Raw genomic sequence first — 26,708 nt, 5'->3', positions numbered from 1 at the left:
ATCTGTACAAACAATAATACGCAAGTATAAACACCATGGGACCACTCAGCCGTCATACTGCTCAGGAAGGAGACACGTTCTGTCTCCTAGAGATTAACGTACTTTGGTGAGAAAAGTGCAAATCAATCCCAGAACAGCAGCAAAGGACCTTGTGAAGATGCTGGAGGAAACAGGTACAAAAGTATCTGTATCCACAGTAAAACGAGTCCTTTATCGACATAACCTGAAAGGCCGCTCAACAAGGAAGAAGCCACTGCTCCAAAACCACCAATAAAAAGCAAGACTACGGTTTGCAACTGCACATGGGGACAAAGATTGTACTTTTTTGAGAAATGTCCTCTGGTCTGATGAAACAAAAATAGAACTGTTTGGACATAATGACCATTGTTATGTTTGGAGGAAAAGGGGGAGGCTTGCAAGCCAAAGAACACCATCCCAACCGTGAAGCACGGGGGTGGCAGCATCATGTTGTGGGGGTGCTTTGCTGCAGGAGGGACTGGTGCACTTCACAAAATAGATGGCATCACGAGGAAATAAAATTATGTGGATATATTGAAGCAACATCTCAAGACATCAGTCAGGAAGTTAAAGCTTGGTCGCAAATGGGTCTTCCAAATGGACAATGACCCCAAGCACACTTCCAAAGTTGTGGCAAAATGGCTTAAGGACAACAAAGTCAAGGTATTGGAGTGGCCATCACAAAGCCCTGACCTATCATTTGTGGGAAGAACTGAAAAAGCGCGTGTGAGCAAGGAGGCCTACAACCCTGACTCAGTTACACCAGCTCTGTCAGGAGGAATGGACCAAAATTCACCCAACTTATTGTGGGAAACTTGTGGAAGGCTACCCAAAATGTTTGACCCAAGTAAATTATTTAAAGGCAATGCTACCAAATACTATTTGAGTGTATGTAAACTTCTGACCCACTGGGAATGTGATGAAAGAAATAAAAGCTGAAATAAATCATTCTCTCTACTATTATTCTGACATTTCACATTCTTAAAATAAAGTGGAGATCTGATCTAAGACAGGGAATTTTTACTAGGATTAAATGTCAGGAATTGTGAAAAACTGAGTTTAAATGTATTTGGCTAAGGTGCATGTAAACTTCCGACTTCAACTGTAACATTTAACCTTAAAATGAGTAACACATCCATTGCCACATTGAGGTTACTGTAACTATACATTTCTTCTTATGTAATCATATAAAGCATTGTCATTGTGAAGATCTCCAAGACCTGCAATTGCTGTAATAACCTGTGCAGAATCTTTAACGGCATTGATCACTTGCACCATGTACTTTTAATCTAATCTTAACTGCAATCCAGGTCATTTGGTTCTGCTATTACATGAAACACAGTGATAACACATGCATCTTTTGTATAAATAAACAAAATATCTGACATCGTATTCCCATTTGAACTTTGTTGTGCTTTAAGATGGTTGAAAGCATAGTGATATAACACATTGAAAATTCAACTAACTTTTGGCTGTCTTTTTGAGTGGGTAAAAATAGGTTGTAATCTCATTGATCGACATCAACTAAATATGACCCAATTATCCACGTTGAAATGACGTGGTGTGCCCAGTGAGAAGGGACTGCAGTCAGTGAAGTGCTGTTTATAGGAACTCTGTCATCTGATAGGCTGGAGGAAAGGGAATAGGCCAACTGCCTCTGCACTTCAAAATGCTTGTCAGTCACAGCGATTAGATAGGCTGAGATATTCAAATCAATTTTTTTGTGGTTTGTGGCCAGCAATGATACCAGGTCGCAACATAGACTACTAGTAGGGCAACAGCTTGACATGGAAGAATGATTGTAAATGACTATCTCTGGTCGACATATCTGAAACTAAGGAAGATTGCTATGTTCAGTCTTGTAATTCCCTATGGTTGTTGAATGCATTTATTGAAATAATACTAGGGTAGGGATCAGGTGTTTGATTACCAAACATAAATCTGTATTGCCTAAAACTTGCGCAACAAATACCTGATCACTGGAAAGGTATGTCATACTTCAAGATAGGTCTGCAATGGGAATACCGTAATATAAATAGTTTACAGGTGAGTTCTGGACATTCAAATCTGTCCCAAACATCTAGTACCTGTCCGATGGTCACTCTGCTCTGCGACAGACCTGTAAAGTGATGTTGTTGGGTGAACTGAAGCAGATGGAAATGATATGCTCCCAACACAAAAGCTATCTTAAAACAGAAGACAATAGGCTCTAGCTGGAACAATTCCTGGAGATATCGTTTCATTCATTCATTAAGGAAGAGTCACATTGCTAGCCTACAACAACAAGCCGCACTGCAATTTGTCACGGTTCATGAAGGAAGATAGTCACTTACCCCTGCCATTACAAATGCTAATGTTATAAGAAGCTGCAGAATCCTGACAGACCCGCGGAGTAGCCGTGTGTACGTTCGCTGCCGTTTATCGCCTGTTTCCGCATTGATAAGGCTGACGTTTAACCTTGGTTGAAAAGGAACTTTCCATTCACTGCTAAATGGTTCTGAAACTGACAGCTCCTCTGATCCACCTTTGCTCCCGACGAGGAGCAACACTCACACGCGCACTTTCTCCTAATGCGAGTGTGCAAGAGCTCTTCTCTCTCAGGGCGCATGCTATTTACGCTTCCTTGAAGGAGAGATTACGATCCATTTCAAACGGATTTGAAATCTGTATAATCTAACAGACGGACCAGATAGCACCCAATGCTGTAATACCTTATTTAAAAAATAGCATAGTATGTCAACTATTATAGGAAATAATGTGGGCATTAGGCTGCTATCTCTTTACCCAACTTGGCTCCAACTGTTTGCTACAATAAGCTTGCTGTTTCCCAATAGTTTATATAAAATAATAAAAAAAGGCTATTTGCAAATTACTGTCCAACATCTGGGTCATGGTTGAAATCTAGAGGGATTGTTCCAATATCATTATCCTGAAATGGTTGGATTTAACATAAACTCTTCTTCTCCCTAAGTGGGGCATTTTCTCCCAAAAGCACGCCAAAATGTAGGCTGCTAGAGTTCTAAAAAACTATTTTCCCTTACGAAAAATGTCCATTAATTATAATCCACATAATAATTCACATTTCCTATTACTGCAGGATTATTTTCCTGTTGTGGGAGACTGGACCAAATGAAGATAACACATCTGTTAAAGAAGGCCAAAAGAATGTGGTGGGGATCATGGGTATAATCCCTATACCAAGGTACGCAGGGGGGTAGTCAGCCCTACATCTTGTAGGACGCCGTGTATGAATGCGTGGCGTCCTATGTAGGGCTGGCTGCAGGACGACACGCACATACACACAACTCTGTCTCTCTCAGTTACAATTTATTCAGAAATGTATTACGTTTGTCAAGCTAACTACTGTTTCAGAAATTACATTTTCCTCAGGAAATGTTGGCCTTGGTTGAGTTTAGACACAGAAATAGAAAAGGTAGGATAAACAGCAGTAAACAGAGGACAGGAGGCATGCTTAAGATTCCACATTCTTCAGGAATGTGGTCCTATGCAGCAGGCACATCAGAAAAATTAAACACAAAACTATTGGCACATGTTCACACATACCACACAAAACAGTAAATAAATCAGAACAGTTCAACTGACATAGATAGAACAGAAACAAATACAATAGAACATGATTTACCTGCAGCATGTTGCCATGGCTGCTACCTGGGATGAGTCATCCACTGTCAACATACTAGTAATAATCCCATGCTATTGGGATGCTACAGCTGAGCTATTGCTCAGCGAATAAACCATATTGTTGTACACATCTCATCCCCTCTATAGCAATACCGAAAATTTCAGAGGCCAAGTGTAATGTAAGCATCCCTCAAGCAATTCCCTGTCATTCGTTCAAAACTATGATGACACTGCATTACGTTTTGGACATGCTATGAGAGAGGATTGTGAGCTGAGGGGGCTGGGCGGAAACAACCTCACTCACTTATTACATCTCCCTCTGTGACCCCTGTTCTACTGTCTCATCACTACACACTTACCACACACTTGTTGTTGTTCCTCTGAGTTCAGCTGAAGGAAAACAGCAGTGACTCATGATACACGATATATACAAAAATATGTGGACACTCCTTCAAATGAGTGGATTTGGCTATTTCAGCCACACCCATTGCTGACAGGTGTGTAAAATTGAGCACACAGCCATGCAATCTCCATAGACAAACATTGGCAGTAGAATGGCCTTACTGAACAGCTGTGACCTTCAACGTGGCACCGTCATAGGATGCCACCTTTCCAACAAGTCCATTTTTCCAATTTCTGCCCTGCTACAGCTGCCCTGGTCAACTGTAAGTGCTGTTATTGTGAAGTGGAAACGTTTATTAGTAACAACGGCTCAGCCACGTGGTAGGCTACACAAGCTCACAGAACAGAACCGCCGAGTGCTGAAGCACGTAGGGTGTAAAAATCGCTTGTCCTCGGTTGCAACACTCATTACCAATTTACAAACTGCCTGTTGAAGCAATGTCAGCATAAGAACTGTTCATTTGGAGCTTCATGAAATGGGTTTCCATGGCCAAGCAGCCGCACACAAGCCTAAGATCACCATGAACAAAACCAAGAGTTGGCTGGAGTGGTGTAAAGCTCGCCACCATTGAGCAGTGGAAACACGTTCTCTGGAGTGCACACTTCACCATCTGGCAGTCCGACGGACGAATCTGGGTTTGACGGATGCCAGGAGAACGCTACCTGCCCGAATGCATAGTGCCAACTGTAAAGTTTGGTGGAGGAGGGATAATGGTCTGGGGCTGTTTTTCATGATTTGGGCAAGGCCCCTTAGTTCCAGTGAATGGAAATCTTAACCCTACACCATATAATGACTTTGTAGACAATTCTGTGATTCCAACTTTGTGGTAACAGTTTGGGGAAGGCCCTTTCCTGTTTCAGCATGACAATGCCCCCGAACACAAAGCGAGGTCCATACAGAAATGGTTTGTCGAGATTGGTGTGGAAGAACTTGACTGGCATGCGAAGAGCCCTGACCTCAACACCATCAAACACCTTTGGGATGAATTGGAACGCCGACTGCGAGCCAGGCCTAATCGCCCAACATCAGTGCCAAACCTCACTAATGCTCTTGTGGCTGAATGGAAGCCAGTCCCCACAGCAATGTTCCAACATCTAGTGAAAAGCCTTCCTAGAAGAGTGGAGGCTGTTATAGCAGCAAAGGAGGGGGACCAACTCCATATTAATGCCCATGATTTTGGAATGAGATTTTCGGCGAGCAGGTGTCCACATACTTTTGGTCATGTAGTGTATGAAAAAGTGCAAGGCCACTCATAACTCATGGTTTTCCAAATACACCTTCTCGTATAAAAACCTGTCCAAAGGCTCCCTCCTTTCTCTCTATCCTTCCAGCTGTGCAAGAACTGGTGTAGTTTGCTGTGGCCTGCCAAAAGTTTAGTGCTTGGAGAGGGAAACCACCCACGTATAGGTCTCCCTGAACAAACCACCCACACATCAGCCCTGTTTGAACAGTGGTAATGTATATGGTGGGTTCTGCTGCACACCAAGGTGATTCTCATCCAGCCCACAAGCCCAGCAGCTTGGCATGTTGCCTAGAAATCTCATCGTAGGGAGCCCATTTCAGCCTTTAAATGTGGACTATTTTTCATCCTCTCTCCTAAAACAGATTTTCTAAAAGCTGTATGTATCCAACAACTGTACATGATCCCACAATACGTTCTAATCTCACCAGTTTCTACATAAGGATTCTTGATGAACAAGTCAAATACCTTGGCTGCCAAAAAGCTTTATATTCTTCTCCAGAAGATGGCAGCATCTCTCACTTCCATCCCTACCACTGTCTGTAGTCTGTGTTTTCCTCCTATACAAGACATTCTCTATCTGAGACAACAACCTGAGGCTGATGAGGTAAATCCTTTCCAAGAACTATGCTCTTCTGGAAGAATGTTCATTGATAAAAGAGAACCAGGCAAACTACAATGTTTAACTATTTGATTCCGCTAGATATTGCTGCATTGTTGGAGCTCGAAACATAAGCATCTCGCTGCACCTGCGATAACGTGCAGAACTGTGGACGCACCAATAAACGTTGATTTGTGTTGTTCTGCAGTGCTTCATCATAGGAAAGTCACAGACACCGTAATAAACTAAAGCTCATTCAAAAGCTATGCCAAAAGGGATGAGTGTCTCAATAGGAGGGTCAAACTAAAAGATGACAGAGAGCAGGCTTTGAAAGATGCTTCGATGCCTGGGGCTTTTTAAAATCATGTACATTATGCCTGGAAGTATTGTCTCCTCACTGGTCTATCCTAAAGGGTTGAAACCTGAGGGTTGCATTAAACTGTTAAACAGTCATTGTTATGGGGATTAGTGACGAGACAGAAAGTGGCAGTCTTCAAAGGTGGCAGTCTCAACATGATCTTATTTGGAGATTTGATTTCTGTTCCTTCCATTAAATATCACTGGGTAAAAGACGTGGTAGTTGATGCAAGCATCAGTCAGCTGAGACTCTGGAGAAAAATACAGACAAAATACATTTAGTATCTTTCCATGAACTGATATGATAAATAATCTAGGCTAAGAGCAAAATCTTCACCATGAACCACCTATGCAGACTGAGAACCTCATTTAACTCATGTTGTACATCTGAGTACTGCATATCTGTAAACAAGCTACAGATAGATTTTACTGTTTGGTGTGATTGTAGTCAGTACATCACGGTTTTGTACACTGAAAAACCCTCAACCTAAAGATAAACTCCATGAATCGCTCAGTAACAAAACAGTGTGCGATCTATCTACAGTAACTCACCAGGCAGAGGTTCTCACTCTCTAAGGCTGACAGCACTCTGGTTTTGTAGAGTCTGCAAATTGTACAGTGGACTCAGATTCGTTCTACAGAACAAGCAGACGAATACATAGACAGTTTAAAAGATGTACAGCTTATTTTATATCTCATCTAGATTATATATTTGTTACTATTGTTATTGCATCTCACAAACAACTAATTGTGTGACGTCTACAAAAGAAAGAACATCACCTTGGGAAAATTCGCCTCCAAATCATTAGCCGTGGATGATGTATTTTTCAAACGAAACTATGCAGCGATGCGCTCCCGCTCTAAAGCGGGCCATTGTTACAACAGAATGTAAGACCCTGCAGTCAGTATAGCCTACACTTAACTTAGCCAGGGATCACATATTCAAGCAAGTGAACGCCACTCAGAGTAAGGTATCATAGAGGGTACATTTGGATCAAGTTGACTGGTTCAACAGTGGGTGGTTGTTTTCTCTTCAGTTTGGCAGCAGCTAGAGCATCAGATCTCCTACTGGCCTCCTTGGAGACTCGGACAAAGTCATAGATAAACACTGGTGAAAAAGACAAGACGTCAGTCCCAGACCAAACATGCAACATACCCCAGCTGTTGCTCATGGTAACATACAGAGCAGAACATTCTACATTAGATTGACGTCAATATCAACTGATGAAGCAGAACAATACATTTCCATACAGTAAAAAGACAGTCAAATGTTATACATCTACCTATGATGATAAAGCCTTAGAAAAAGAGGCCCAAAATCAAGTTAACTTTCTCAAGTAGCTCAGAGTAAGAAGGGTCTGTCAATATGTTGACTCTCGGTTTGATTTAATTGAAATCCTTCTGAGTTTTAGGTGCTTTTCCCCACAGTTTGAAGACGTTCTCATCACCTGCATCTGAACAAAATATAAAATCTATTTCACAATGGATTTCACAATTCACAAATGTGAAAATCACACATTCACATATTTCCACATTTGTAATTGAAATGTTAATTGAAATGGGCAAATAATAGGAACAGAATAAAGTGCAATTCCCCATGTGGTGCCGTTTGCTTCTTGTAATCTGTAGAACATAAATTAGGGTCTTTACAAGCCCCTGAGAGTATTTAGAATTTGTGTAGGATCGGAGATATCCTTTAGTCAGTCAGTTGGTCAACATTACCTGGTCTACCATCTGCGGGAAATCAGATCGAAAACGTCAAATGTTGCCACAATTCAAACTCAGGCATTTGCCTCTCTGAATTCATTCTGTAAACGCTAGGCCTTCGCTAACTTTGGGATTCCTGTCTCACCTTTCACCAGTAAACTCTCAAATTGTCCAAAGTATGTGTTTAAAAAATGGGCCTGTTTCCGGGTTGTTTCTGAACAGAGTAGAACCAAGTCTTGTGCTTCAGCAGAATGCAGAATATGTGTAGCCAAAACATTTGCAGGAGTGTTGGCTTTGCATAAACTGGCATTATGAGATTGAACCTAAACGCCAGAAATACACCACAAATACAATATTTATGTTGCAAACTTCCTTGTGGGCGTGCTGTGCCATTTTTATAAAAAATATAGACTTATTTTCAAATACGAGGAGTAGCCTAAACATTACTACTCAAACTACTATAGCTGACTATCTGTGTATTATACAATTAAATGTGTGGGAAATTGAATATTCTGGTGCAATTTTACGCGCCTTATGCCCGTTGACGCAATGACCAACTGTCATCACTATTTATGACATCAATTCTGTGGGATTGCCAGGTTATGATTTTGCCCTGTGGTGTCAAAACCTTTGTCCAAGGCACAATTTCCTGTGTCTGCCTGGTCATTTTACGATGACCTCGGTCGAAACCAAAATTCCCAAAGTAGAAAATCCTCCCACAGTGGGACAAGAGAGGGCAGAGCAGTTTCCCATCATTGTCCACGCCCATATATAATAAGGTTATATTTGTACATAAATTAAATCAGGTGTGAGCAGGACGCTTTTACTAAGGCGCAATCTAACCAGGGGCGAAAATCTGATATCAACTTTGGGGGGGACAATTACATGACATTTTCTCAAGAGCAATTCCTGAGGGGGACACCAAAAGTAGTGCTGTAACACATAGCCTACATTGTAATATGGTAAATGTATATTGAGGAACCAAAGAAATAAGGTGTTTGCCGTACTCCTAACTACCGGTACCCAAAACTACACAACTACTCACAACAGCAATACCATTGCCTTTAACAAATCTTAGTTCAGTCACCAGTTTAAGTTGAGAGTGGGGGTATCCATGGCATTTTCCAATTATGTTCCTATTTTACAAGTTAAAAAATGGAGAACCTTTCATAATGTTGCCAAACAAAGACTCAACAAACTTACCTGAAACTCCCTGTCTCTGCCAGTCTATCCCTGCATATCTGTCCCCAACTCTGCTGTCTGTGTGCCATCTGTTGCCTAATCTGCCTAATGACATCATTGTGAAACATTTCCATTAGAATTTCATTTCTTTCTTATGAACATTTTATCAACTAGTCTTTGAGATATTAGGCTACTAGGGTTCTTACTTTGCGTTTTGGTGTACTGAAAAATACTCTGATGTCCGTCTTTTATTTTTCTGCCATTTTCTACCTGGCTGGCTACACACAGTGTGTAGGCTATTTACAGTAGGAGATGGGCTTCTATCATCTTATCTTTTATCATTCTATTTGGGCTTCGATCTAAAAGGTAGCTAGCAAATGTGAAACGGATTAAAATGACAAGAGTTGATAGCTGTATGAGTTCACCATTTACACAACATATGCTGCAACCTTTTGTAATTTTAATAGTTTGTTTCATATTGGCTGGCTTCCAACAGTAGCTGAATTTGCAAAGCTAGCGAGCACCAATTCAGTTTCAGTGGTGTTTGCTATAATCTTTGCTACCCGGGTTAAATAAAATAAATAAATAAAAGTTCCCTTGCGACAATTTAGCTTTTGCAACGAGACCATTAAATATATTTAAGACAATGGTAGAAGAGAGTGTAGTTCTGTTCAGTTTGGACTTCAGTTTATCGCTAACCTTATCACAGGGACTTTGAAGCACTAACTTACATCATCTGCATGCTGATCTCGGAATAAATTGACGATAGCAAAGATTCCATCTTTGACGAGGCCACATAAATGGAATAGGTACTAGCTAGCTTAATAGTTCATATTTGCGCTAGCTCTGCATATTCAGCTAGTGTGTGCGCGCGATTGACTGGATTAACCTCACGTCAGTTACGTTCATTGAGTGCCTTTCAGACAGTAGATACGACCCCTCTGTTACCTTGCCAGTGGATCAAACCATTGTGAGGAAAAGGGTGGGGGGTCGCAATCTTTTGAAACTTAAAAACGCGCTATTAAGTGTCTATAATCAGCACAATTGCTTTCATTGCGTATTATTAATATTATTTAAATTACATAGTTATGTTTCAGTGATATATTGGGGGGGACAAATCATATTTTTCCCAGGATGGGGGGGTCGTGTCCCCCCGTCCCCCCCGCGATTTCCGCCCCTGAATATAACAAACATTAGTTTGGAATCTACTGGGGATTTAAATCCCAGAGAATAAATTCTACATAGACTAGTTCTGTAAAAAGCTTTTAGAGAGAGAGCAAGATCGAAAATGAATGAGACTGAATATCAAGTACCACTTTCCGAATATGGTTTCGAACAGCAATTCGACGAGCGAGGCGCTATCGAATGGATGCAGGGAAATTGGTGAGTGAGTAGGCTATGTAATCACATTGTTTGGTTTTCAAAATGATAATGAATTCACCTTGCTCTTGTGGTCGAACAGGACAGCCAGGTAAAAGTATAGCCCTTCATCACTTCATAAACTGCAGTGTCAAGTCTGTCATGACAATTTCGACATACAGTCGTGGCCAAAAGTTTGGAGAATGACACAAATATTAATTTCCACAAAGTTTGCTGCTTCAGTGTCTTTAGATATTTTTGTCAGATGTTACTATGGAATACTGAAGTATAATTACAAGCATTTCATAAGTGTCAAAGGCTTTTATTGACAATTACATGAAGTTGATGTGAAGAGTCAATATTTGCAGTGTTGACCCTTCTTTTTCAAGACCTATGCAATCCGCCCTGGCATGCTGTCAATTAACTTCTGGGCCACATCCTGCCTGATGGCAGCCCATTCTTGTATAATCAATGCTTGGATTTTGTCAGAATTTGTGGGTTTTTGTTTGTCCACCCGCCTCTTGAGGATTGACCACAAGTTCTCTATGGGATTAAGGTCTGGGGAGTTTCCTGGCCATGGACCCAGAATATCGATGTTTTGTTCCCTGAGCCACTTAGTTATCACTTTTGCCTTATGGCAAGGTGCTCCATCATGCTGGAAAAGGCATTGTTCGTCACCAAACTGTTCCTGGATGGTTGGGAGAAGTTGCTCTCGGAGGATGTGTTGGTACCATTCTTTATTCATGGCTGTGTTCTTAGGCAAAATTGTGAGTGAGCCCACTCCCTTGGCTGAGAAGAAACCCCACACATGAATGGTCTCAGGATGCTTTACTGTTGTCTTCTCCGGACAAGATTTTTTCCGGATGCCCCAAACAATCGGAAAGGGGATTCATCAGAGAAAATGACTTTACCCCAGTCCTCAGCAGTCCAATCCCTGTACCTTTTGCAGAATATCAGTCTGTCCCTGATGTTTTTCCTGGAGAGAAGTGGCTTCTTTGCTGCCCTTCTTGACACCAGGCCATCCTCCAAAAGTCTTCGCCTCACTGTGCGTGCAGATGCACTCACACGTGCATGCTGCCATTCCTGAGAAAGCTCTGTACTGGGGGTGCCCCGATCCCGCAGCTGAATCAACTTTAGGAGACGGTCCCGGCGCTTGCTGGACTTTCTTGGGTGCCCTGAAACCTTCTTCACAACAATTGAACCGCTGTCCTTGAAGTTATTGATGTTCTGATAAATGGTTGATTTAGGTGCAATCTTACTGGCAGCAATATCCTTGCCTGTGAAGCCCTTTTTGTGCAAAGCAATGATGATGGCATGTGTTTCCTTGCAGGTAACCATGGTTGACAGAGGAAGAACAATGATTCAAATCACCACCCTCTTTTTGAAGCTTCCAGTCTGTTATTCGAACTCAATCAGCATGACAGAGTGATCTCCAGCCTTGTCCTCGTCAACACTCACACCTGTGTTAATGAGAGAATCACTGACATGCTGTCAGTGATTTTGTGGCAGGTCTGAAATGCAGTGGAAATGTTTTTGGGGGATTCAGTTCATTTGCATGGCAAAGAGGGACTTTTCAATTAATTGCAATTCATCTGATCACTCTTCATAACATTCTGGAGTATATGCAAATTGCCATCATACAAACTGAGGCAGCAGACGTTGTGAAAATTAATATTTGCGTCATTCTCAAAACTTTTGGCCACGACTGTACATGCTCAGTTAGAGACATAGAGCCTAAGACAAATATTTTACAATTTATAGGTAACCTCAAATAAAGGAAACACTTGAGTAAATGGGGGATACAAAGTATATTGAAGGCAGTCGCTTCCACAGCAACTTGGTCTTGGAGTATTTCGTATTATTCGCTCCATCTAGTATGATTTAAATTTTGTATGGCATGTATTAAGTAGGATGTCCATCCCCTGATATGATATTACAATTTGGATATGTTACGAATTGCAATTTGTACAATATATGATATGTTACGGATTCAAATTTGTTGTTGCTAACCTTATTTAGCTGGCTAGGTTCGGTCGTTAGGGGAACTAGGTTAAAGGTCTAGGTGAAGGGTTAGCTAAAATGTTTCGGGGAAGGACTAGCTAACATGTTTAGACTACTGAACTAAAATATAAACGCAATACGCAACAATTTCAATGATTTTTATGGAGTTATAGTTCATATAAGGAAATTAATTTATTTCAATTGATTGATTAGGCCCTAATCTGTGGATGTCACATGACTGGGCAGGGGCGCAGCAATGGGTGGGCCGTTTTATTAAACATTTTATTGGGTGTGGGGGGTTATTCAGCTTTAATATTGTAGGTCCTATCAATTTAATTGTTAGCATAAATTCTAATCCCCTTGTATTATTATTTTCATTTTCTCTATACTTCCCCCTCCCATACCATCCCTACCCTGATTGGAGTAAATTCATGAATAACAATACTTCTACTTACAGATATTTTTGCTCACATCTACAGTGTCTTAAACAATAATACTTTTACATGATTGGGCAGGGGTGCAGCCATAGGTGGGCCTGGGAGGGCATAGGCCCCCCAGTGGGGAGCCAGGCCCAGCCAATCAAAATTAGTTTTCCCCCACAAAAGGGCTTTATTACAGAAATGCCCCTCAGTTTCATCAGCTGTCTGGGTGGCTGGTCTCAGAAGATCCCGCAGATGAAGCAGCCAGATGTGGCGGTCCTGGGCTGCGGTTGTGAGGCCGGTTGGACGTACTGCCAAATTGTCTAAAATGACGTTGGAGGCGTTTATGGTAGAGAAATCAACATTAAATTCTCTGGCAACAGCTCTGGTGGATATTCCTGCAGTCAGCACTCCCCCTCAACTTGAAATATCTGTGGCATTGTGTTGTGACAAAACTGCATTTTAAAGTGGCCATTTATTGTCCCCATCACTAGGTACACCTATGTAATGATCATGCTTTTAAATCAGCTTCTTGATATGCCACAGCTGTCAGGTGGATGGATTATCTTGGCAAAGGATAAATGCTCACTAACAGGAATGCACACAAATTTGTGCACAAAATTGGAGAAATTAGCTTTTTGTGTCTATGGAAAATTTCTGGGATTCATTTCAGCTCATGAAACATGGGACCAACACTTCACGTTGTGTTTAGTATTTTTGTTCAGTTTCTTTACAAAGTAGCTAAAACGTTGTTGCTAATTAACTAAAATCCTAAAGTTGTCTGTGATGAGATTTGAACATGCAGACCTTTGGGTTGCTAGAAGTTTGGGTTATATGCCCACCCACTGCGACCACCCTCCTTTTGTTTGTGCCTTAAGTAACCTTCTGTCTTAAGTAACATACCAAAGTAACAATCATACTAATTTGTGTCCTAGATTTACATTTACTATGTTACTACTTATCTGAGACCAGGCTGTCCACACAGGTGTGGTGCCTGAGTGAATTAAACAATTAACATCCCATCATTCTTAGGTCATGTATACAAATGCCTAGTTGCCCATTATTTTGGCTACCATGGCTAGAAGAAGAGATCAGTGAATTTGAAAGGGGGGTCTCAAAGGCGCACAGGGGGTTTAAAGTGTTAATCACCAAATCTCAACCCAATTGAATACTTATGGGTGATTCTAAAGCTGTGCCTGAGACAGTGTTTAACACCACCAAATTATGGAATTTCTCATGGAAGAATGGCGTCACATCCCTCTAATAGAGTTCCAGAGAGAATCTATGCGAAGGCGCATTGAAGCTGTTCTGGCACCTTGTGGTGGCCCAACGCCTTAAGACACTTTGTTGGTGTTTCCTTTATTTTGGCAGTTTGTGGTGGCTAATTTCTGCATTACCAAATGAGGAGAGTTAAACTTCACACACCAGTCAGAGTTATACTTAAACTACATCTTTAATAATTAAGAGCTTTTGCAAAAGCACTTGACTTTCAATGATGCGCTATCTCTAATGAACCATTGAAAAGTGACAAGACAAAAGTACAAAGATCTTTTATAGCCAAGATGCACCCCTCTCAACGTACATGACGAACCACAGATCTTAGGAACAGTTCACAAAGGGACTTTATAATTGAGAAAGGAGTATCCCTTAGCCAGGTAACATTTGCTATAAATTATCGTTCAGTTTGGTCCCTATGACGAGGTTCTAATCTCGTTCCTGGTACTTCATAGTACAAAAACACCAACTCATCCAATGGCATATATCAATTGTCAACTCTAGATACTCCCATCTCAAGTAAACCCCCTCTTGACTCCACTCCTGGACAAGCTCACTGAGGGGAGTGACTTGCGCACAGACATTGTGGAGACAAATAATTGGTTCCCCATTAATCACGCCATCCCTTCACATGGTTTAAGAATAGGTAAAGACACATTCACATATGAAGACAATGTTCCATTCTGTCCTCTTCCCTTTCTGATATTCTGCATAGCACCAGGGACATGTAAAAGACAAGCCTGACCTCTCCCCTCTCTGGGCCCCAAGTGACTGAGCCCTAGCTAAGGGAAGAAGTCAGGCTTCCAACACCAGAGTCCAAAGGGATACATTCTAATGACAAGTATCTCACATAAGCATATTCTGCAAATAAAACATCTTATCTATGTTACCCAACTAATTCTGATTCATTCGCCACAAGTTACCTGTACTTTAACACATTATTCAAATAGCAGCCACATTATTTTCTTGCCTTGACATTTAAAATTAGAATTTCCACAAATCTAGTAGTGGTTTACTCAGGTTTAGTAAAGTTTTTTAAAAAGTAAGCTAGACTGCATGTAGAAAGATTTTAACTTAAATTTGAATAATTTTACTTACCTTCATTTCAAGCTAGCTATTATCAACATAGCCATCGCGGGAAGTAGTTTGGGGTGGGGTGGTATTGTACGTTGTTTTTCTTCATAGTGATGGAAAGTCTACAGGTAGAAACCTGTTGGGTAGGCCGTCATTGTAAATAAGAATTAGTTCTTAACTGACTTGCCTAGTTGAATAAAAAAATGTTTGTTTTTTAAACCTAGATGACCAGCCTATGTACAATACAGTAATGGACATTTACATGAAGTTGTTTGTAAGGATGAGTAAATTAACTGCACAAAGTGGTTTTCCATGTTATTTGACCAAGAAAAATAATCAATTTGCTGTTGATGTTGTCTTTGCCCATAACGTTTTTCTGGATCTATCGCAGAGAAAGGGACAGGGCAACAACTCATACAATTCCAACTGCTCAATCCTGCAAGATAATCTTCTTAATTATGCAACCATTTCTTTTGCCGAAGTGGAGATGCTTATATTTTTTGTGTTGCCTCCCTCTACAGACATCTATCATCCGCTAATACTAGTAAAGGCCAAGTGCACTACTTTTGTGAAAACATTTTATTCAGATTTTACAGGGGGTGCTACAGCACCTTCAGGACCCCTACTACCTGCAGCTATGAATATCAACCAAGTGGCTATAGGGCTGATTGCTTTTTGCCTGGGGTGTATTTATTATGTAAACCATTTACTGTTTAAGAACCAAACGGAATCAAATGAAACGGCACGGGACCTACCTAAATTTGTCCAATAGAAACTCTTGTTTGCGTTTGGAGTAAGTTTCTGTTGCAAAACGCTTTGCAACAGAATCGGCATAATGATCACGCTCTCAAAACGACTTGCGCCTGACAAATGCTATGCCACTCCCACAGACATTAGTTTCTTCTCTGCAATGAGTATGGATCGGAGTACCTCCCGATGATTTCTGGAAAGCAAACATTCTGACCTGATTGGTCCCAGAAACCGATGGGTTGGGCCAGAGCTAGAACACGCATGGGTAAATTGGCGATTGGAAAATTTGTCATTGCCTTTGATACGCCAATTGATTAGATGATCCAATTGCTGATGACTTTGTTTTGTACTACACCCCTCATTTTGACGTCACCACAAATAACTTAAACAATGGCAGTCCCAGACAAACTGAAGTCTTCCACCGCATACTTCAGTCGTCAGGCAGATTGCTTTAGTCAGCAGGCCAACATTTCACTTATCACCATAGCAAGCTGGGTTTGCCATGTTAAATACACAATTATTCATGGTAAAGGTATGCCAAAATGGCACTTCAGCAAAGAACTAGGGTGTGCTCAATTACTGAAATACCTTTGTGCCCATGATGGGCAAGGTTACTCAGCCACAATCTAAGGAAACTGACAGACATGGTTGATTTTGTTTGTTCTCTCACCAGGAGCAAGGCCTTTGTGTACTGTGGCCTGTATGCAGCGCTAGTCTTTGGTGGCCAACTTCTCATGAAGGAAAGGCCTCAACTTCATCTACGCGGGCCACTGGTTCTGTGGTCACTCAGCCTGGCCATCTTCAGGTGAGTTAAAGCACAGAACACCCACATTTGCCTCTGACTTTTTGAATGAATGGAAGACGCACAACAGGGTTCGGCAACAGGCTGCTGGTGGGCCAAAACCATCCCACAGTAAAAAAAAAAAAGTTTAACTAAAGCCTGTCAATTCACCTGAAATTCAGCTAAAAATGTGTTTCACTTATGAAATCTGTATCCAAGTTTTCCCATATAAAAATATGTTTGTCTCAATGTAGGATTTAAAAAAACATTTATTTTTGGGCTTAGTTGGGTTCAATTTGCAGCAGGTCTGTTCGCCTACAGTAATCATCTCTGGGGCCTTCATTTATTTTATTTTTTTTAAGAAAAAGTTAGGTTTATGCTCTAGCACAGGTGGTACATGTCAGCAGTCTGTAATTCTCCATCCAGAGTATTGTGACCGGTACACTGACGTCACAAACTGAGGTTAAGCCTGATTGCGGAGGGCTGCCTATTCTCACGAGCTGTCCCCTCTGTGTGTTAAACTCATAACTTTCTGGCAAATGGGATGGTGACCAATGTGGGTCAGAGTTCCCAAAACAAAACCTTCCCGAAATGTGATGTCTCAAAACAAACCATCCCTATGAACTACGCTTGTGTGCAAGGCTGTGATACAATGCTAATGTAACTTGGATAATATTATTTTGCCACTTGCCCTCTAGTCCAATGCACAACTCTTTCTCAATTGCAGTATTGTTGGAGCAATTTGAACAGGATGGTACATGCTGTATATCCTCTCCACCAGTGGTTTCAGACAGTCTATGTGAGCAGAGCTTCTACAATGGACCAGTGAGCAAAATCTGGGCTTATGGCTTTGTCCTGAGCCATGCCCCGGAACTGGGTAAGAACTCGGGTTGGAACTAGCAGGCATCTGTATGATCTTGACATTTTGTCCACTTGTACCATGTCTAATTAATTTATGGCAAACCATATAACTGGTCTCTTGCATAAACCATGCTTTGATATTGATTGTAGATACTGTATGCAGTAAATGTTTGTCTGCATGGCTGGGACCATGACTTTGCCGGTCCTGAAGTATGTCCTCTCCGTGGCCTCCACAGGTGATGGTGTTCATCGTGCTCCGTAAGCAGCGCTTGCTCTTCCTGCACTGGTACCACCACGTCACTGTGCTGCTCTACTCCTGGTACTCCTACAAGGACCAGGTGGCTGGAGGCGGCTGGTGCATGCCCATGAACTACTCTGTTCACGCACTCATGTACTGCTACTACGCAGTGCGGGCTACCGGGTGCCATACCCCTTTGCCGTGGTCATCACCACCTTCCAGATGGCCATGGGGCTGATGGTTAGTTAGCTGGTCTACTGCTGGATGCAGGACGGGGACTGCCAGTCCTACCTGAACAACACTGTGTGGAGTTCCCTCATGTACCTCAGCTACCTGGTCCTCTTCTCCTTCTACCAGACCTACCTGAAAGGCAAAGGTGGCAACACTGGCAAGAGCTCCAAGACCGACTAAGTTGGGGGGAGGGATTAATGCATTGCCCTGACAGGGCCATTTTAAGCTTTTTGCAACGATGGCAATGTCTGTCCATTCTCTATACACCTTATGCCATTAGTTTACAAGCAGTGAACTGTTTGCTCTCTTTTTCTGAACCTGTCAAGAGTCACAGCCACACTACATGGTCTGAAGTGTTTACAGAAATGTTTATGAACATTTTGCCTCATCTTGTCACATCCTACAGTCCATGGCGTATTATGACTTTTTTGCTCTTTGTATCCGAAGTTCCAATCTATGCATTCCAACAGGCGTATGTATGCATGTATGTATGTGTAATGGCACCTCCTGTGAGTTTCTGTTCAAACTGGTGTGACTGGTTTTCATTTTAGTTCCATGGTGCTCTTCTCAACTTGTCAATGGACCAAATAAGCAGGTGTAAACTGGTATGCCCAACTCCAATATTTGGAATTTCTAATTACCTTGGATTAGCCTACACCAGCATATCTCACTGAGTGTTTCATCGGTGTGGGCCTTTGGTTTTTCTCAACTTGTTCCCAAAATTCACCCTGTGAGATACATTATTTGAACTGAGGTATAGTTGTGCTCTGATTCAAGGGAATCCCCCTGAAAGGAGCTATTTGTGGTGCTCATAATATACATGTTTTTATTAATTTGATAAATGATGGCAGCTGGAATAGTGCCAGAAAAGTCAAACTAGTCTCACTCCACAATTGTTCTTTTTTTTTCTTTGCACCAGAGATGATGCAGAGTTATTTTTTTGGTACTCTTAGGATCTGAGATACCATGTTTCACTTTCTGATGAATGTTGTGTAGTGAATGGAATTCCTAACTAAAGTCTGTTCTGAATGGCAGGTATTGTCTCCCTCTACCTCCATAAAAGACAAATGTTGTGCTTTAAGTAGCTGGACACTGATTTGGTATCTTGATATGGCTAACTTTATTTGTCTTGCTGTTAATTCAGTTCTGTATTTATTTAACAAGTTCAAGGGTTTGTGCATGAATATGTTTAGAGGTTAGTCCCTTAAGCCTAACTGAAGATGTCTTTTTTTTTTCAAATGTGCAGAAATGTATTTGGATAAGATGTGCCAAATGATGCTGAGCCACCCTATGTCAAGATGATGGTCCAGTTTCTCATCTGTAGGTCTTGCAAATGGACTCCAGCCTATGAATTCTACTGTGGCCCTGATCTGAAGTGTCATGACATGTACTAAATGTTGCAATCTTGTAATGGATTATAAAGCGGTCTTATTTTGGAATCTCTTTATTTGATTATTTGCTATAACCCTGGTAAACAAGCAAGTAGTTGCCAATGGCAGTAGGAGCAGTCCATGGAAGACTTACCATTAGGCAGAAGAGGCAACTTCCTCACATCAAGTGGCCTCGTGAGCTGGGCATAAGTTTAGAGGCCACATTAACTTTTTCTGAGGGCTGTGCCAATCAAGCTTCTACTGACTAATCCATTTATTGAGCCACATTTTCATATTAAATCACCCACGGACTGGTTCATATTTAAGACCATTCCACCCTGACTAGAGTTGCTGTACGACCCATGCATTGTTTGTGATATGATTGCAAATGCTACTTTAACAGTAAAGCTGCAGCAAAAACGCTGAGGCGCTTTAAGAAGAGCTGGGTTTGACATTTCCTGAGAACGCAAGTCATGTGCCAGTAATAATACTGCCATCGTTGAGCCAGAGGACCTGACGACGAGCCCAGCAGCGCAGCGGTCGCTGATGTCGTGCGAGAGCTCGGAGAGGAAGATGCAAATTCGGATGCAGAGCCTGATTCAGCCTTTGCTCTTCCAGTCACAAAGATATCAGCACGTTACCTAATATAGAACGTGTGTTTAAGTGATGATGCAGCATTGTGGTAGGAAGCGCTGTCTGACAGGTGTGATCTTGTCAAGGGTACATATCAGATATTTTATTCCCTCAAAGTGGGTACCCAGTCCCTCTGATTGTGACAACTAAGAACAAGTTATGAAAAACTATCACACGGACATGGTTTGTGTATTCAAGTAGCGCTGATATCACTTTTGGAGAGAAAAAATATTTGAACAGTGCTGGTTATCGTTACTGGAAGAATATCGGGACCAATTTGAAAGCACATGAGCGTTGTAGTGAGCATTCACAAAACATGGACAGTTGGCGCCACCTTGCGGGAAGATTGAAAACAGGCACAACCATTGATGTAATCAACTGGATTGGCGGCAAGGGGGATCGCATCCTGACCAAGCCCCTGGGAAGAAGTGCTGGCTTGGTTGCTCTGTTTGTTGCCTACTTCAAAATGTACTAGAGGGGTGGGGTTTAAGTCCTTATTTAATCTCCTGAAGTTATTTTCACCTATCGGCTCTTATTTACGTGTGTGTAGATAGATGGATAACTCGGTTCAGTCAAGGTAGAGGGAGGGATGGAGACTTCCAGCTAGATGGGGAGGCGCTCACATGCATTGCCATCCATGATGACCCAGGTCCATTATCCAATGAAATTAGGCATCAACTCTGAACTGGGCTGGACAGTAAGTACACAGTTTACAATGTATTATTTTTTCCTCTCTCTCAAACGGTTGACACGGAGGGGCAGCAATCCTCACTAATGATGGTGTGGCAGGTAGGCTAGTGGTTAGAGCGTTGGGCCAGTAACCGAAAGGTTGCTACATCGAATCCCTGAGCTGACAAGGTCAAAATCTGTCGTTCTGCCCCTGAACAAAGGGCACTGTTCCTAGGCCGTCATTGGAAATAAGAATTTGTTCTTAACTGACTTGTCTAGTTAAAAATAAAAAAATATCTACGTTACAATTCCCACCAAGTGGGTTAACCTTATTGGCGCAATGCATAGGGTGTTTGCCTTTCACGCAAGTGACCCAGATTTTCGTACCCGTTCCTCTATTATTATTATTGGACAAAACGTCTACTAAAATCATGGGTAAAAAACAAGGACTTCATTATTGGCTAGTAAGGATAATAATTTTGGTATGTTTTGATAAACAAGCAGGTATGAGTATAGACCTATGATAAATGTTCTGTCAGACTTGTAGTGGTGAAGAATTGTTTACAGAGATGTAATTTCCTAATGAAATGTTTCTTTAGGCGTGTTCCTCAGCGAAGGCGAGGCGTCGCAACATCCAGTGGGCGAACTCTGTCGGTTCACGCTGGGTTCATAGCCAAAAGAAGTGTCCCATCGGTCAAGAAAAATGACACTGCTGACGAAAGTAGACTCACCACCTGCGTAGTGCTGGGCAATATGGCCTAAACATCATATCACTATTCTAAAATCATTAGATTTAAACACCAATTGTTACTTATAACAGTAAAGTCAGTCACCATGAGACTGCGTGGCTTTCATTTAATAAGCTTATGGGCGACTCACAACATACTGTATATCTAAATTGTAATGTTCTCTAAGCTTTGTTGTACAATTAAACGGTCAAATACGCTGCATTTCAAACAGTCAGCAATAATCTAATGAAATCAGGACTTGTGAAAGTATTCCTAGGATAAATATAAGTCTTCCACAACCATAAGACCAACTAATGATATTATTTTATCAAAATAGTTCAATTTTCTTTTGTGCAATCATTGATCTGGTTTTCAAGTCTGTCTATGAAAATGCCCTTGTTACAAATGTTTTATTCAGAACCATGCATAATGCACATTCACTAATAAATGATTCACTTCTTGTAGGAGGCATTATAGAAAATTAACACAGGTTTTGTAAACACTCTCTCAAACACAAGCCCACATGCTAGTGAGTATTTCAAGTTTAGCCAACTTGGATCTACTTGTTAGCTAACAAGGCAGAACAGTTGAATTGTTATGAACACCATTCTGTCCATCTCCAGCTATTTGAACAGCATGCTAGCCTGTCCACTTTGTTCAGATGTTGAAATCAAGTGGCCTACCTTATTTCTCAGAATGAGAACTAGTTGCCAATTCCCTATATCATTGTGTTTTATGCTTATTGCACATTTGTAAAAGACAGTAGAAGTCTTTGGCTAAAATGCTACTAGTGGTGCATGGTAGTACCCCAATGCCGCACGCAAACACACTGGGCATTCTTTCACTAGCACACCGTTTTTTACCTACAGTACATTCGTAAAGTATTCAGACCCCTTGACCTTTTCCACATCGGAACCACCAAGACGCTACCTAAAGCTGTCCGCCCGACCAAACTGAGCAATCAGGGGAGAAGGGCCTTGGTCAGGGAGGTGACTATGAACCCTATGGTCACTCTGACAGAGCTCTGTGGAGATGGTTGTCCTTCTCGAAGGTTCTCCCATCTTTGCAGCACTCCACAAATCAGGCCTTTATGGTAGAATGGCCAGACAGAAGCCACTCCTCAGTAAAAGGCACAAAAGGCTTCAACAAAGTATGTTTAAATATATACATACACACACATATATATACATACACATACATACATACATACACACTTTTTTTTTTAAACGATGTTTGCTTTGTCATTATGGGGTATTGTGTGTAGATTAATCAGAGGAAATTACAATTTAATCAATTTTAGAACAAGGCTGTAACGTAACAAAATGCGGAAAAAGTCAAGTAGTCTTAATACTTTCCGAATGCACTGTACATGGAATGGGTATTGCTCGAAGCCACATTAGCCTATCCATAAGCACAAACAAAGGAAACCATGTTTCCAGGTATACTTGTGGGTGAGTCAACTTTTAACATTATTTCATATGATTTAATACATTGACAAAGTGTACTCAATTTGAAGTAGAAATAAAAAATGTGGGATTACATTAAACAAATTGTTTAAAGCCCCATGAGGTTGGAATAATACTGTGAAAATGCCCTTTTAGTGTAAGAGCTGCAGGGCCATGCAAAGACCTTTCAGGGGGCACTTTCATAATTCATATCTCAAAATACCAAATGCCTCTAGCAAAAATGTAAGCATTGTTCAGCATATACAGTATAGGCCTATTTATTTCTAGTCTGGCAACTCACAATACATTTTTCCACTGCTTGGTCATTCGCTTCATACATCGAGAGCAATAGTAATGGCATCTTTTTGTAGGCACTATCTCCTCCATGGTTGGACAAAGCCTATGGGGAAATTGAGTTTTTGTAGGGTTTTTGGATAGACGCCAAACATAAGGTCTGTGGTAAACACAGGATATCTTTATGTTTTGTTCTATGAGATAATCTTCATCAGCTAACATCACTTTGTGAATTTTGAAGCATTTATGTAATTTATATAGGCACAAAGCACATAGTTAACATGAGATTTATGAATTCTGAAGCCTGACTAGTATCTCATAGAAGAAAACGTAAGATCTGAGCCTGTGTTATCAGACCTTATTTTCAGCGTTTATCCCAAAACTTTTCTTTCTCCATAGGGATGGCTGAACAAACCACAGGTAACTCATTTCCAGGTTTTAGGACAACAAGCTGGTGAGCTCTATTGGCAACTTTATTTGTAGTCAACTTTGTTCTGAGGTCACAGAGACAGAAGATCTCTGCTAAACACAGAATGGTTTGTGTAGAATGTGATGCGGGAGGGGGAAAAAAATCTATCGAATCATCACTCATTTACTTTTCTTATTGGGGGAGGTAGATCAGCTTTAATATTGCAAATAGAATCTACAATCAATGTAATTGTTTGAATAATTTCTAATCCCCTTTATTTAAAAAAATAAATTCTCTATACTTTTTTTCCCCCGACCATCCCTACCCTAATTTGAGTAAACTAATGGATAAGCTTCAATGAGAGCTTCAAGTTCCTTGTTGTCCACATCACCAATGAACGATCATGGTTCAAACACACCAAGACAGTCGTGAAGGGGGCACGACAATGCCTATTCCCCCTCAGGTGACTGAAAAGATTTGGCATGGTTCCTCAGATCCTCAAAAAGTTCTACAGCTGCACCATCGAGAGCATCCTGACTGGTTGCATCACCGCCTGGTACTCGGCCTCTGACTGCAAGGCACTACAGAGAGTAGGGCGAACGGCCCAGTACATCACTGGGGCCAAGCTTCCTGCCATCCAGGACCTCTATACCAGGCGGTGTTAGAGGAAGGCCCTAAAAATTGACTCCAGCCACCCTAATCATATAGTGTTCCTCTGCTACCGCACAGCAAGCTGTACCAGAGTACCAAGTCTAGGTCCAAAAGGCTTCTTAACAGCTTTGACCCCCAAGCCATAAGACTCCTGAACAGCTAATCAAATGGCTACCCAGACTATTTGCATTGTTGAAAATAACTTTTGCCCACCTTATGACAGATTCTCCAAAGTCTAACAAACGCACTTCGCTGTTCTATGAGTAGTCTGAGGCAGGCGGTAGATTACGAGCATTTTCAACATAAATAACAATGGTTTTGGGCAACAGCACAGAGATTTAACTATGCTCCTATGAAGGTTAACGAGGAATTTAGCCTTAAGATGCTTTTTGGGAAACCAGGCCCTGATCAAAAAGAGCAACCAACAAATGGGCTGAGGGGTGGCAAACTTGACAACTTGCGGGCAGTGGGTTCAGAACAAAAATGACAACAAAAATAATGTATACCAAAAGGGCACTTTGGAGACTGGAAGGGCAAAGGGAAATGTGCTCTGCACAGCTAGACCCCATCTGTGCACATGCCTGAAGAGCTTTTTCAACAAACCGCTTGAAATTTCAACCGGTTTTGGTGGGATGGAGTTTTGGCTTACCTGGTGGCACCACCGGGTGGTAAATTAATGAATAGACCAATAAGAAAGAGTTCCAAACCTGTCAATAACAGTTCATGTTCAGTTTTCCCCTCCCCATTCAGACCACTCCCAGCAAAATTGCTCTTGGCCAAGCAGCAATTTTTGTTGTTGTTGACCATTTTAATTGAAAACAAATCGCATGAAGGTACTTAATTGTTTCCCAGAAATGAGATACAAACGTCTGCATTGGACCTTTAATAATTGAGCCTACAGCAAATACTGTAGGTTGAATGCTATGTTAAACAACTGCAGTAATGGTTGCTTTGGTTGTCAACTGCCTTGAGGCTATTTTAGTCTAGACTATAGAAAAACAGGATCTCTAAAAGTTGTCCCAGGTGAGGCAGGCAGCATGTGAGGGAGGGCTAACTGCGCAGGCGTTTTACCTAGTTGCTCTGGAACTCGCCCTTTCTCCAAGACATTTATTTACACACCTAAAGTTTTAGAAGGGCAACTGAAAGCAAAAACGAACTTCTCTGGTTGAAAATGGCCGGTGGCATCGATATTAGTCAAACATTTATTCTAGTGCCAAAATTTATCAGAGTGTAAGAATCATTTTGGTTCTAAAGTACACTGCTCAAAAAAATAAAGGGAACACTTAAACAACACAATGTAACTCCAAGTCAATCACACTTCTGTGAAATCAAACTGTCCACTTAGGAAGCAACACTGATTGACAATACATTTCACATGCTGTTGTGCAAATGGAATAGACAACAGGTGGAAATTATAGGCAATTAGCAAGACACCCCCAATAAAGGAGTGGTTCTGCAGGTGTGGACCCAGACCACTTCTCAGTTCCTATGCTTCCTGGCTGATGTTTTGGTCACTTTTGAATGCTGGCGGTGCTTTCACTCTAGTGGTAGCATGAGATGGAGTCTACAACCCACACAAGTGGCTCAGGTAGTGCAGCTCATCCAGGATGGCACATCAATGCGAGCTCTGGCAAGAAGGTTTGCTGTGTCTGTCATCGTAGTGTCCAGAGCATGGAGACAGGCCAGTACATCAGGAGACGTGGAGGAGGCCGTAGGAGGGCAACAACCCAGCAGCAGGACCGCTACCTCCGCCTTTGTGCAAGGAGGAGCAGGAGAAGCACTGCCAGAGCCCTGCAAAATGACCTCCAGCAGGCCACAAATGTGCATGTGTCTGCTCAAACGGTCAGAAACAGACTCCATGAGGGTGGTATGAGGGCCCGACGTCCACAGGTGGGGGTTGTACTTACAGCCCAAAACCGTGCAGGACGTTTGGCATTTGCCAGAGAACACCAAGATTGGCAAATTCGCCACTGGCGCCCTGTGCTCTTCACAGATGAAAGCAGGTTCACACTGAGCACATGTGACAGACGTGACAGAGTCTGGAGACACCGTGGAGAACGTTCTGCTGCCTGCAACATCCTCCAGCATGACCGGTTTGGCGGTGGGTCAGTCATGGTGTGGGGTGGCATTTCTTTGGGGGACCGCACAGCCCTCCATGTGCTCGCCAGAGGTAGCCTGACTGCCATTAGGTACCGAGATGAGATCCTCAGACCCCTTGTGAGACCATATGCTGGTGCGGTTGGCCCTGGGTTCCTCCTAATGCAAGACAATGCTAGACCTCATGTGGCTGGAGTGTGTCAGCAGTTCCTGCAAGAGGAAGGCATTGATGCGATGGACTGGCCCGCCCGTTCCCCAGACCTGAATCCAATT

At 41.8% G+C, this 26,708-nt stretch overlaps 1 protein-coding gene and 1 pseudogene across 3 annotated transcripts in view; one reads left to right on the top strand and one right to left on the bottom strand.

The window, feature by feature from the left end:
* The window catches only part of LOC106576711 (PH and SEC7 domain-containing protein 1-like), a 47,294-nt gene extending 44,683 nt beyond the window's left edge, over window positions 1-2,611 (bottom strand). For all 3 annotated transcript variants that reach the window (XM_014154040.2, XM_014154041.2, XM_014154042.2), the window contains exon 1: window positions 2,352-2,611. The gene's annotated coding sequence lies outside the window, so the exon portion shown is untranslated. The remainder of the gene's footprint in view (window positions 1-2,351) is intronic.
* A 14,094-nt stretch (window positions 2,612-16,705) lies between these two features.
* LOC106576914 (elongation of very long chain fatty acids protein 6-like) lies at window positions 16,706-19,562 on the top strand (annotated as a pseudogene).
* Window positions 19,563-26,708: the final 7,146 nt, after the last annotated feature.

This window comes from Salmo salar, chromosome ssa18, assembly GCF_905237065.1.
Source record: "Salmo salar chromosome ssa18, Ssal_v3.1, whole genome shotgun sequence".
In the NCBI taxonomy this organism is placed as follows: Eukaryota; Metazoa; Chordata; class Actinopteri; order Salmoniformes; family Salmonidae; genus Salmo; species Salmo salar.
The sequence above is the reverse complement of the archived record's forward strand: the minus strand, read 5'-3'. Positions and strand labels throughout refer to the sequence as shown.